This window comes from Bos indicus x Bos taurus, chromosome 11, assembly GCF_003369695.1.
Source record: "Bos indicus x Bos taurus breed Angus x Brahman F1 hybrid chromosome 11, Bos_hybrid_MaternalHap_v2.0, whole genome shotgun sequence".
In the NCBI taxonomy this organism is placed as follows: Eukaryota; Metazoa; Chordata; class Mammalia; order Artiodactyla; family Bovidae; genus Bos; species Bos indicus x Bos taurus.
In genome coordinates this window covers 64,244,808-64,259,124 of record NC_040086.1, presented here as the reverse complement: position 1 = coordinate 64,259,124, position 14,317 = coordinate 64,244,808, and positions in this window count along the sequence as shown.

The window sequence follows — 14,317 nt, the reverse complement described above, 5'->3', positions numbered from 1 at the left end:
TCCCTTGAGGACTGACTGCTTAGGCAGCTTCAGCAGGCAGCACCCTGTCTAGACCTGATTTTTCCAGGTTAGCACTGGCCACAGTGAAAATTGTGAAGCTTGCTCCGGGGGCTTTGCCAGAGGAGTTCCCCCAAAGAAGGGTGCCTGATCCATAGCAAGCACACAGAGAAGATGCCCACGGTGATACTCCTGACAGAGAGGTTTGTGAATACTCACGAGGTGCCTGCCTCTGGGGAAAAGGGGGTCCCAGAAACAAAATCTGTTAGTGTGACTGCAGCGACAGGACTTTACGTTTGAGTATCAAGGGCATTTTTTTTTTTTTTTTTTGCCTTTTTTTTTTGTGTGTGTAACTGCTCTTGTGACTCTATTTGTGCTCATAGCCTAGTCAAGCCTGGGGTGGCTGGCTTTCTTATATGGAGTGCTCCACTCAATGAGATGAAAAAAAAAAAAAAAAAAAGCTGAAAAAAAGAATGGAAATTGTGATGAAAAGGAACAAATGAAGCTGTACAAATCTCAAGTTTTAAGAAATGGGAGTCTGGAGCTGAGAAGGATACTCAGAGCTGCTGAGTATGCGGGCAGGAAGGAACAGCAGAGGTCCTCTTCTATTTCAATGTCTTCAGTTTTCCAAGGGGCATCAGCGGGGCCATGAGGACTTGTCCCTTCCTCCAGGTCACTCGTGTGGGTGGTCTGAGTCAAAGCAGGGGTCTGCAGGCTCTTCCCTCAGAAGCCCTCCCACAGCCTCCTCTGCCTCTCTGGTCAATGCCTTGGAGCACAGGGGGTGCTATTAATGAGGGGTGCTCATCAGCTGTTCCCTATCATGGTCCCTTTGGGGTCCTGATGAGAATATTGGATGGCATCATCGACTCAATGGACATGAATTTGAGCAAATTCAGGGAGATAGTGAAGGACAGGGAAGCCTGGCACACTGCAGTCCATGGGGACTCAGAGAGGCAGACACAACTGGGTGGCTAAAGAACAGCAACAGAATGTCACAGGCTAGCTTCAGTAACAGAAGTTTCTTTCCCAGAGTTCTGGGGGACAGAAGTCCGAGATCAGGTGCTAGCACAGCCTTGCCCTGGTGAGAGCCCTCTTCCAGGCTGTGGACTGCCCCATTCTCATTGGGTCCCCACAGGGCAGAATGAGAGAGAGACGATGCAAGCATTCTCTCCAGTCTTCTTTTAAGGGCACTAATCCCATTCACGAGGGTTCCTTCTCATGACCTTGTTTAATTCTAATCACCTCCCAAAGGCCCCACCTCACATTGCGGGGTGGGGTTTCAACATATGGATTTGTGGAGTGTGCAGGCGTTCAGTCTGTAGCATTCCCCATAGAAAGCACACAGGAACGGGCTCCAGCATCAGGTCAGTGTTTCTAATTTCTACTGTCTTGATACTGCACCTCAAACTATTGAAATCAACATCTCCGTGGGTGAGACTCTGACCAGTCGCCTTGGGATGGCAGGATCCGGCCCCTGTGTGAGGAGTAACCCATCAATGTCACCACAGGTCCCAGGTTCTGCTGTCACCTGGCATCAGGAGCTGTGTCACCTGCCAAACTGGCCTGTTGGTTACATGGTGATCAAAGTCAGGGGATGGACTGATTGATTTCTGATGTCTCTCCCAGCTTTGGTGGCTTAGACAGTAAAGCGTCTGCCCACAATGCGGGAGACCCGGGTTTGATTCCTGGTCAGGAAGATCCCCTGGAGAAGGAAATGGCAACCCACTCCAGCGCTCTTGCCTGGAAAATCCCATAGATGGAGGAGCCTGATAGGCTATGGTCCATGGGGTCGCAAAGAGTCGGACACGACTGAGCGACTTCACTTTACTTCCCAGCTTTAGAACCAGAAAGTCTAAGTAAAAAGAAACAGACATTGTATTAGAATAGCCTTATTTAAGTACCCTTTTCCCTATCTTGTGATCTTTCTTGGCCCTACAGTTCTTACCACAAAGATTCCCATGAGCTCTTCATCTTTCTTGAATGAAAGAGAAACTGCATCAGGTTGCCTTGAAATCTCTGGTGGGGCTCACAGCAGCCTAATGTTTGCGATCTGGTGTTTGCAGTGATGACTGAGACAAAGTCCTGACTCAGGCCATGTGCTCCCTGCCCCTCCAGACCCTGCACGCTCCCCACAACCTCCCAAGACCTGTTGTGGAAACACCAGCGTCATGCTGATGAAGTCACGCCCCAGGGGTTTTGGTCTTGGAGCAACGTTACGGCTGAAAGAACACAGTCCATGCAATCAGAGGTAATTTCAAAATAAATCTAGTCCTCTACTTGCACTTCTCAGATGCCCTGTGTGGATGGTAAGAGGGCCCCCTGCACTCCTCCCTTCTCTCTTGAACACTGTTCCCTTGCCTCAGGCCTGCTGCTGCCTGCAAGGCTTTCCAGACTCTTCCCCAAGGTCCTCCAGCCTCTGCCTCACCCACTTCTGGGGTCCCTTCCTCCTGCTCCTTTGGAACCCAATCTCTCTCTGGAGAGCTTCCCAGGTGGTGCCCAGTGGTAAAGAACCTGCCTGCCAATGCAGGAGACATAAGAGACATGGGTTTTATCCCTGGGTTGACAGGATCACCTGGAGCTGGGCATGGCTACCCACTCCAGTGTTCTTGCCTTGAGAATCCCATGGACAGAGGAGCCTGGCTGGCTACAATTGACAGGGTTGCAAAGAGTCAGACAAAACTGAAGTGACTTAGCAAGCATGCACTCGCTCTATTTGGAAGCCCAAGAGTGTCCCCCCAGAAGGCAGGAGGCAGAACTGACCCAGAGGCTGAAGGAGGCAGATAGTAAAGCTCAGAATCACCCTGAGCAGCAAAGGGAGGAAAAAGACAGGGAGCTCAGGCGCTGATGCTTGTTATTGGTTGTTCACACAAAAGTAGCGGGCGAGGCTGTTGGAGCTGAAAGTTGCTGGGAGTCGGGGGCGCCTACTATGAGGGGGTTGAAGAGGGAGCCAGGAAGTGCTGGCCTTGGCTGCCTGGAAGCTGAGAGCTGGCTTGGGTGACTTCTTGAGGCTCTTCCCTGCTGGGAACTCTTCATCCTCTGGCTTTTCATGCACGGAAAGGCTATTTGGCAGCAGCTCACCTTGGGCTCTGTAAGTCATGTACTGCTGTCTTCAAACACAGCTGGCTGTAAGAGCCGGGTTTCATTAGGCTCACTGACTATGGGACTTCGTGAAGATTTTAGAAACAGAGGCTGAGTGAATTTGGTTTAGTGTTTCCTTGGAGTTTTCCTGAGCAGAGGGCAGAGGAGGGGGGCAGTGTTATTTATTGCTCACATTTTCTTTTTCTTTTACTGTTGCACTTGGGGTCAAGGCTAAGGGGTTCCAGAGAAAGCTCTATTGACGTGATGCAATTTTATGGGCAGAATGTTTCATTCTTCTCCTCTGTGCATGCAGAGAGTATCTGGTAGCATGAGGCAGGGCCAGAAGATAGCTTGGAGCCCTCTCTGGAGTAACACAGCACAGAGGGAGCTGTGTGGAGAGTCATCAACCACGCTGCATCTAGAGGGAAAGGAACTACCAGACGAGGGGTAGGATAGCACATTCTGATATGAAAAAGGGGGAACTGAGCCACCGCTGCAGATTTCATCCCTCCCATGTGTTTGGAGCACTTTCACATTGCCCAGGACTTTGCCACCCGCCCTGCCCCACTGATAGCAACCTCAGTGTCAGGGTAGGAATCCCAATGCTTGGAAAGCAAGGGGGCCCAAAGCCAGTGACCACAGGGACGTGGGGGGAGCAGGAAACATTTATCCTACAAAAGCCTGTTCTCTACTTGGCAAGTCTTTCAGTGAAATGGGAGAAAAGATGGGTTGTGGAGCCAGAATTACTAGGGCTTACATGATGCATTAACTTTGTGAGTTCAAGCCTCTTAACTTTTTGCCTCTGTACCAAAAGTATATTAATACTTGTCCCCACTTTATCCAGCCAGTTGAGGATTAAATGAGATAACATTTGTAGCAGACCTGGCACAGTGCCTGGCTTGCAGTAGACGCATAATAAATGCCATTTCTCTCCTTCCTCAGACACACATACGCACACCTGGAATAATACTTCAAGTGAGTTTTTTTTCAAAGGATCAATTACTTTTGTTCTAAAGCACCAGCTCCTAGCAGGCAGGGATAATGAGTGTATTTGAGTTCTTTCCAGAATACGGGTGAACGTGTAAACTCCAAGTCAATGTGTGAACTGGTGCTGGGTGTCTTCGTGGTGGAGAACTAAGGATATGGAAGGCTTGTTCCTGCCCTCCCTGAGTGTACAGTGAAGCTGGGAATATAAGGTACATACACTGTCAACATTTTGAGATAAAGATTAGAAAAAAAAAATGTGCCCTGTTCCTGATGTGTTTGGTTATCCAGGCTCCCAAACACACGATCCGTCACCCCCAGGCATCTAGTTCCCACAGTCCGTTTGTGTGGGGACAAGTTCAGCTTCTTTTTCCCCAGGTGGTTCAGCGGCTACTGGAAACACCACCTCTGTACCCTTCCTCCTAAACTCCCCACACCACCATTGCTGCCGGCTCTGTTCTGGCTCCCCATCTGCTCTCAGATTTGAAGCAGCTGATTCCTGAGGAAGCAGGGGCTGAGGGATCTACTCTGCCTGGGTGCCCGCTCTTCCAATGAGAGCTGCCATTTCTCCTCTGCTCCAAGTGGAAGATTCAACATGAGCGCCCGTTCCACCCACCCTTAGACAACAGTGATTACCGGCTTCCACTTTGAAGTCAGAATGCATGGGTTCAAATTCTACTTCCATCATCTCCTAACTATGGCTTTGTGCAAATTAACAATTAAGCCTCAATTTCCATGTGTGGAAAACTGGGGCTTATAAGTTAGTACTCTTTTCTTTTTGAAGACTAAATGAGATGACTTAAATGTAGCATAGCACATAGCAGGTTATTAGGAAGTGTTTGCTATTATTTATCTAAAGAGGACAGTTTTGGGGTGTGAAATGTGTGCTATATTCATCTTTCTTTGTCATATTTCTCCAAAGCCTGGGCCCATGGTCCTCTCTCACCTGATCTTCCTCCCAGACTCTCTGTGTCCCAGGATGGGACATAAAACCTTCAATTTAGCTCCTCATTTGGGAAAGCTGCTTTCCTCTTTCTGGGATCACTTCCTTTCAAACCAAGGCTTTGCCACATTTTTTAAATCCCTGTGCTAGTATAAGACTGTTAATCTTGGCTTCTAGTAAAATACTCAAAGAACTCAGCATCAGTTCTTCCAAATAGCCTGGGGTCTTTCACACAGCTAGGAAACTAGAAGTCTGCTTGACACCTTTGAAGTCCAAGAAAGGATGTTGAGATCAATCACCATAGAGATGCTTTTAAAAACCAACAACGGAAGCCATTTTCATAAGAACAGTGCAAATAATAAATGTTCTTTTGTGTAGAGAAAGAGCTTTGACTCTGTGTAGGGTGGGTACCAGTGTAACAATCTAGGCTTTGAATTTCATCATCCATGACCTCAGAGGAGTCACGGTTGGTTGGAATTTTCCAACTATAAAGTGGAGATGCCTGGGATGGTCATACTGATTAGTGAAAGAAAAAGTGAAAGTTGCTCAGTCATGTCCGACTCTTTGCGACCCTATGGACTATACAGTCCATGGAATCTCTAGGCCAGAATACTGGAGTGGGTAGCCTATCCCTTCTCCAGTGGATCTTCCCAACTCAGGAATCAAACTCAGGTCTCCTGCATTGCAGGCAGATTCTTTAGCTCGAACGGTAAAGAGTCTGCCTACAATGTGGGAGACCCGGGTTCGATCCCTGGGTCAGGAAGATTCCCTGGAGAAGGAAGTGACAACCCACTCCAGTATTCATGCCTGGAAAATCCCATGGACTGAGGAGCCTGGTGGGCTACAGTCCATGGGGTTGCAAAGAGTCAGACACGACTGAGTGACTTCACGTCTTTATTGACTGAGCTATCAGGCAAGCCTCAGAGGAATCTTCAAACATGAGCTGCCAGGCAGCTTTTAGTACTGAACTCTAGATGAGGAAGAATAGGAGATGGGGGTTGGAAGAGTTTGGTAATTTCATGGGGGCTATAAGTGTCAATTAGAGAAAGGGAAGAGAGCCCTGGAGAAAGAGGACAAAGTGGAGAAGATGAAATGGAAAGCAGAGGAGTAAGAGGACAGAAGGGAGGGGAAAGAAACATAAGAAAATGAAGATGCCTTTTTAAGGTAGTGAAGAAGGGTACACACAGACTGCATAAGAAAGCATGCCCTGGTCTCTGAGATTATGCAACTTCAATCAACAGCAAAGCACAATGAGCATCTTGAAAGCATCTTGTCCCAAATGTTTGATTCTTAGCAGTAGAATTTAAAGCTACACAAGAGCACTAGGTGAGATGTTGTGGGACTTGGAAATGACATCACAGACATCCAATTTAGGCCCATGCTCTCTGGACCCTCAAACTTTAATTTGATGAAAAAGAGTTTCCCTGATACTCCACTATGATCTCATCCTTGACCTACCATGGCACTTTTTGGAATGACTTCCATAGGTTTCTTTCTGCCATATTGTAAGACAAGACTGATTGGCTTAAGGAAAGTGATTTAAAAATATATCATTGATTTAGGAAAATCTTTTAAGGTCTATGACATTTCATGGCTCAGCAAGGTCAATTTTTGCTCCAGTGTCTCCAAAGAAGAACTCCTCTCTCTAAAGGTTTGATTGATTTATTTTAAATAGAAATATCATTCCTTCTTGTACCCTGTAAGCCATCTTGGTTTTAAATTTAGTTCTTGAAGGTCTCCAAACTCACTGGACTCATAAGAAAAACCATCAATCTCTCTTCTATAATTCCCTTTGATTGCCTAAATCTTTCAGGTGCTCCCAAAGTCCTGTTAAGAAGGAGGGTGGCATTGCCCTAAGAAGCAAGTGGGCACTGCTTGGGCCCTTTTGAGCAATCTCTACCTTTTGTACTTTTCCAGGCAAGAGAGAAGATAAGAGGCTACCTTACCTACTATCTGGCCTCTAGGATGATTCTAAACCTAATATATAAATACTGAATACAAACAACTGAGACCTTTATTGACCACTCGTTTAAGGGATAGCAGATTAGTAAACCAAGGATGAGGAGGCTAAGTGATGGATTTGATATTCAGAGTTTGATTTCCTTCAAAGGTCCCAGGCCTTTGCCTGTCCAGTCCTCTGTAGTCCCTCTACACTCCCTTATTCTTCTCTGAGATGCCCACAACTAGGGCATCTTGAAAAAGGGAAGTCCTCCCAGACTTTGTACAGCACTGCATGGGAGACCACAGCTTCATCCACTACAGTCATGACCTTCTTGTGAATTCGATTTACGTGACCCATAACCAGAGTTCTTTCTGCCCTGAAGAGGGAAACCAACACTACCTATTTCTCATGTGATTTTGGATGTGTCCTTGAACCCTGGGGACTTAGCGTTTGCTTGTTTCTGAGAGTTGAGGTGATTGACAGGATTTGATGACATCATGTATGATAGGGCTTTAGAAATTGTAAAATGCTAAGGGAAGGCCTGACCCTAAACTGAATGGCCTCTGAGGCAAAAGCACTACTAGAGGCCATATTCTACGTGTCTACATGCTTGAAAGTCATAGAAACTGGTAAGTAAAAAGTTCCATCTTTCTGCTTTCATATAAATTAGAGAAGCATGGTTTACACTGATAGTTTTTGGATTCCTTGGACTTCTTTACCCCTTCCCACATTCCCTCCCTCTTTCTTTCCACCCCACTGTTACCCTACAACAAAAGACTTTGTGTCAGCCTCTTAGTTCACCAGTTCAAAGCCCTTAACTTCCCCTCCAAGCAGCTGCTTCTTGGCTAACTCCATGGCTTAGAGGTGTGCTAAGGCTCAGAAGAAGGAATTCACAGCAGTTCTGTGTATCATGCCTGTGATGAGCCATGGGGCCTCTTCTTTTCTTTATTTCTGTCCCTTCCCCTTCCCTCTCCACAGCCCACCCCTCCTCTTCTCCCATCTCCCCTGCTTCCCTTCCCTTTGATCATGATCTAAATTTGTCAAAATACAAGGGCCATTGCTCTGAGTCCCAAGAAGTCAATTTATTGAAATCATTATAGCATTTTCCTAGCACAGATAATCATATACCAAAAATATTTAATGGCTGAAGAATGAATGTTGTCTTTGTGATTTTATTTTTTCATACTTCTGGAATTCCCCAAACAAGTTTATATTCTCTGACCTTTCTTTCTTTTCCTAGTTTTTGTTTCAATTTTAAACAAGCTGTTGTTGAGTAATACAACTGAGACCTCTTATAGTCTCAATGCAAAATACTAACCACTGATGTGTGAGTAATAGTACTATTGCTATCAGTTATTATGTTGAGTTAATAAAGTGCCCTGAGAATACGCACAAGGTTTGGGGGATGCAATTTTAAATACACCTGGAGACTACTTATTCCCTTATCAAATATTTAAGTGGCTTCCTCTGCACAGCATGATGGTTTAAGATCCAAAAGATACAGGAAGATATTAATATAAGAAAGTATTGATCTGATAAAGTGAATCTTTGACTTTTACACAGGAAATTAACACCACAGTGAGCAAAAGTTGGAAGGCTGGTTTTAAACTAGAGGTCATAACTTTGAATATGAAAAAAGATCATTTGGAATTGATATTTTTAGATGCTTTGACTTAGTAATATTAGTCCCTTGCCTACTTACATTGGAGAAGGCAGTGGCACCCCACTCCAGTACTCTTGTCTAGAAAATCCCATGGATGGAGGAGCCTGGTGGGCTGCAATCCATGGGGTCGCTAAGAGTTGGACACAACTGAGCAACTTCACTTTCACTTCTCACTTTCATGCATTGGAGAAGGAAATGGCAACCCACTCATGTTCTTGCCTGGGGAATCCCAGGGACGGGGGAGCCTGGTGGGTTACTGTCTATGGGGTCCCACAGAGTCGGACATGACTGAAGTGACTTAGCAGCAGCAGCAGGAGCAGCAGCCTACTTACATGGTATCTGGATGCTTACTATAAAAATAAGGCCTAACTTGGAATAGCAGAGGCCATGGCATGACTCACAAAGTCTCCCTTTGGAAGCCTTGTGGCAAATTCACAACCCTGGTTTTGAGTGGGTGAGCATGGAGAATTGTGGGTCTAAGGAGGAGCATCAAGGACAAATCCACCCAGGACTAGAGGAAACCCTGTATGAGAGCCACTGGATACCAAGCAGATGACTTTTAAAGGAAAAAGTTGTAGTATCTCTCAGCAAATATTGTCATCCAGCCTTGTAAGAGTCAGTCAAGGCTGAAATGAAACCAGAAATGGCTTGGTGGGTTACCACCCAGGCTCCCCACCAACTGACTGATATTAAAAATTCCATCAATAGGACTCAAGGTTTTAATATCTGTTAATTCCATTTATCTTTTCTGGTCAAAAGTCTTGAAACCAAGATGGACATTTTGATGCCACTACTTTGTTACAGCTGTATTGTCAACAAGAACCTCTCAAGACACCAGTAAGAATAGCCAACTCTTGTAGAATAACTATTTTATTTGGCCCTATGCTGTTCAGATCAGATCAGATCAGATCAATCGCTCAGTCGTGTCCGACTCTTTGCGACCCCATGAATCGCAGCACGCCAGGCCTCCCTGTCCCTCACCAACTCCCAGAGTTCACTCAGACTGACGTCCATCGAGTCAGTGATGCCATCCAGCCATCTCATCCTCTGTCGTCCCCTTCTCCTCCTGTCCCCAATCCCTCCCAGCATCAGAGTCTTTTCCAATGAGTCAACTCTTCGCATGAGGTGGCCAAAGTACTGGAGCTTCAGCTTTAGCATCATTCCTTCCAAAGAACACCCAGGGCTGATCTCCTTCAGAATGGACTGGTTGTATCTCCTTGCAGTCCAAGGGACTCTCAAGAGTCTTCTCCAACACCACACTTCAAAAGCATCAGTTCTTCGGTGCTCAGCCTTCTTCACAGTCCAACTCTCACATCCATACATGACCACAGGAAAAACCATAGCCTTGACTAGACGAATCTTTGTTGGCAAAGTAATGTCTCTGCTTTTCAATATGCTATCTAGGTTGGTCATAACTTTCCTTCCAAAGAGTAAGCGTCTTTTAATTTCATGGCTGCAGTCACCATTTGTAGTGATTTTGGAGCCCAGAAAAATAAAGTCTGACACTGTTTCCACTGTTTCCCCATCTATTTCCCATGAAGTGATGGGACCGGATGCCATGATCTTACTTTTCTGAATGTTGAGCTTTAAGCCAACTTTTTCACTCTCCACTTTCACTTTCATCAAGAGGCTTTTGAGTTCCTCTTCACTTTCTGCCATTAAGGGTGGTGTCATCTGCATATCTGAGGTTATTGATATTTCTCCTGGCAATCTTGATTCCAGCTTGTGTTTCTTCCAGTCCAGTGTTTCTCATGGTGTACTCTGCATATAAGTTAAATAAACAGGGTGACAATATACAGCCTTGATGTACTCCTTTTCCTATTTGGAACCAGGCTGTTGTTCCATGTCCAGTTCTAACTGTTGCTTCCTGAACTGCATACAAATTTCTCAAGAGGCAGGTTAGGTGGTCTGGTATTTCCATCTCTTTCAGAATTTTCCACAGTTTATTGTGATCCACACAGTCAAAGGCTTTGGCATAGTCGATAAAGCAAAAATAGATGTTTTCCTGGAACTCTCTTGCTTTTTCCATGATCCAGCGGATGTTGGCAATTTGATCTCTGGTTCCTCTGCCTTTTCTAAAACCAGCTTGAACATCAGGAAGTTCACGGTTCACATATTGCTGAAGCCTGGCTTGGAGAATTTTGAGCATTACTTTACTAGCGTGTGAGATTAAGGGCTTTAACTTCGATGGGGTTTGGAATGTAGATTTGAGCTGATTTCCTGTGGACCCTATGGGATCGGAGACCCAGCTAACATCAGTTCTACACTTGTTAATAAGGAGAAAGGAAAGAGTGAAATTTGATTGATTTCTAGGAAGCAATATAATAGAGTTCTAGGGGCCCTGAGTTTGAGATCCAAGGGAACAAAAGGATCCCCCAAAGTGTCTGCAATCCCAAGAGTGCAAGAGAAGGAAATGATTGTTTCGTCTAAGGATTCAGAATGCTGTTCCTGGTCTGGCAAAAGGAAGTGATGGATGCAGACAGAACAGCAGACATGTCTGTCCTTTACCAAAGCCATGGTTGTTGGTTGCATCATGGGCTGGAAGAGCTCCAGAAGCAGGCTAGTCTCTGCCACTGATTCGCCAGCTCACCCCACCTCCCCCATGACCTGGAGCTTTCGGATTGTATGTCCAGGGAACCTCGTCATATGGGCCTGAAGTTTTCAGTTCTACAAATCTGATCTCTCCCCAAGGCTTACCTTGATGTTGAGTCCAAGTCTAGAGTACAGGGCTATCGATGATGTAAGAGACAAATGCTTGCAAGCTGAACTTGAATCCTTTGGGAGACTGTGGCAGAGGTCTAGGGGGCTGAGTGGATGGTGAGGGGAAAAGTCTCTGGGATGTGTTCCTGCAGACCTGAAAGCATGTGTTGGTTGCTTTTCAAGATCTCCTCTTAATGCAAAATGTGTTTCCTCAAATGCAAAATGTGGGATAACAGTCATGGGTGCTTACAGAGATGCAGACAGTGAACAGACATGTGGACAGAGTTGAGGAAGGAGAGAGTGAGACAAATTGGGATAGTAGCATTGGAACATAGACCTTACCATATGTAAAATAGTTAGCTAGTGGGAATTTGCTGTATGACACAGGGAGCCCAAACCTGGTGCTCTGTGACAACTAGAGGGGTGGGATGGGGTGGGAGGTAGAAGGGAGGTTCAAGAGGGAGGGGATATATATATACCTATGGCTGATTCATGTTGATGTATGGCATAAACCAACATGGTATTTTCAAGCAATTATCCTCCAATTAAAGATAAACAGATTAAAAAAATAATCTTAGGTGCTAGAGGGCCAAAAAGAAACTTAGAGGGCCAGTGGTAACAAATAAATTTTCAGACTCTTACTATACATGGTATATTGTAACACTAAATTTCAAAGAATTAAAATTCAATTCATTTAAATAATGTAAGTAAAAGTCATTGTGTTGCACTTAAAATACTGAAAATAGTCTTTACACTATCTTTTAAAAATGTACGATTATTATGGTGATACTTATTAAAAATGACCATTTTTGTGCACTTAATGATGTTGACTGACTATCTGCCTTGATTCAGCCTTAGCACAGTGATGCCCAGAGTTTTACTTTCACAGGCTGGCAAAATTAAATATGAATAACAGCAACAACAGAGCCAAAAACAACAGTTGGTAAATATGCTGCTGCTTAGTCACTTCAATTGTGTGCAACTCTTTGTGACCCTATGAATGTAGCCCTCCAGGCTCCTCTGTCCATGGAATTCTCCAGGTAAGAGTACTGGAGTGGGTTGCCATGCCCTCCCGGAGGGGATCTTCCCAATCCAGGGGTTGAATCCAGGTCCCTTGGATTGCAGGCAGATTCCTTACCACTGAGCAACCAGGGAAGCCCATGGTAAATGTAGTAATAATAAAAGGGGACTGACATCAGATTTGGAACTTGAAAACTTAATTTATTTTCTAATTGCATAAGGAGTAGCTAAACACATTCTTCTCATTAAAAATTGTCTAATACTATGTTAATTTCAGGTGTACAGCAAAGTGATTCAGTTATTATAAATCAACTATACTTCAACTTTAAAAAGTCAAACAATATAGATAAAGCAAATGTCTCTTGTGACGTCTAGCTAAAGCTCAGCATCTTCCACAAAGGCAACCATTGTTGTCAGCTTGCTATGGACTCTTCTAAATCTTTCTGTATACATTACATATATAAATAGGTCCACATAAAGTACATATTTTGGATGCTTTATCTAGATAGATGGTGCTCTACAGTACACTTATTTTCTTTCAGCTTTCTTATCTTAACTTTGGTGATTTCCCTATCTCAGTGTAGCACTATTTCTTTTTTATATTGTTGCACCTAATTCTGTAACGGGAATGGACATTCCTTTCCTGTGCCTCTTTTTGCCCCTGTGTACTTCCCGGTGGCTCAGAGGTTAAAGCGTCTGCCTGCAATGTGGGAGACCTAGGTTCGATCCCTGGGTCGGGAAGATCCCCTGGAGAAGGAAATGGCAACCCACTCCAGTATTCTCGCCTGGAGAATCCCATGGACGGAGGAGCCACTACAGTCCATGGGGTCGCAAAGAGTCCGGCACGACTGAACGACTTCACTTTCACTTTTCAGGCATACTAGACTATTTCAGTTTCACATACCCACAAAGATATGTTGGCAGCTTACCATGTTTTTCTAAGTAAAGGTTTCAACAGAAAGCAAATTTTAAAAGACGCAAAATTACAGGTTAAGAAAAATGAAAGTCTCCAAGAAAAGACAAAAGGGACCTTAACATGTTCTCAGTCTAGATCAGGGATGAGCCTAGTGCCAGAGTGTGATCTGGAGGACTTCTGGTTGAGTCTAACCTTAAAAACAAATGAGTCTTTTTCCATCGAGTAACTCTTCCAAAGAAAACAGGGAACGACGACAGCTGAGGATGTCGGGGTATGGTGACTGATTTCCCTTGTCTACGGAGTCGCTTGCTGGGCCCACCTCCCATTCCCGTAGGAGACACCCAAGGGGAGAATGAATTATGGACCAGTCTTCATGTGTGACCGGGGAGGGCTTGCTCATGCCAACGAGTTCTGATCTCTTCTTGCTCTCAAGAACTATTGACTTCTAAGTGTGAGGTGTCTTCCTAAATTGTGGTTGGTGTTCCTAGAAGTCTGGCAGATGAACTTAGGAGGCAGCAAACAGATAAACTTTCTTCACAGTCCATGGGGTCACAAAGAGTCAGACATGACTGAGTGACTTTTCACTTTCACTATATATATATGTATATATAGCACAAGACACATGGGGTGATTGAAAGAAAAATATTTGAAATTGGATCTGCATGTGTTGACATAAAAATAAATCAACAACATTAAAGTAAGGTAAGTTCTCTGGTAATCTCCTTAGCATTTTTTGAATCCCAGTCTCATCTTTCAAACGGATTCAGTAACACCTACCTGTCTGTAGGGGCTTCCCTGGTGGCTCAGACGGTAAAGCGTCTGCCTGCAATGCGGGAAACCCCAGTTTGATTCCTGGGTCAGGAAGATCCCCTGGAGAAGGAAATGGCAGTCCACTCCAGCACTCTTGCCTGGAAAATCCCATGGACGGAGGAGCCTGATAGGCTACAGTCCATGGGGTCACAAAGAGTCGGACACGACTGAGCAACTTCACTTTCACCTGTCTGTAGGCCTTAGGAAGTGCCTGGCACATACAGGATGTGAGTAAATGAGACTTGGTTTCCCTTTTTTCACTTT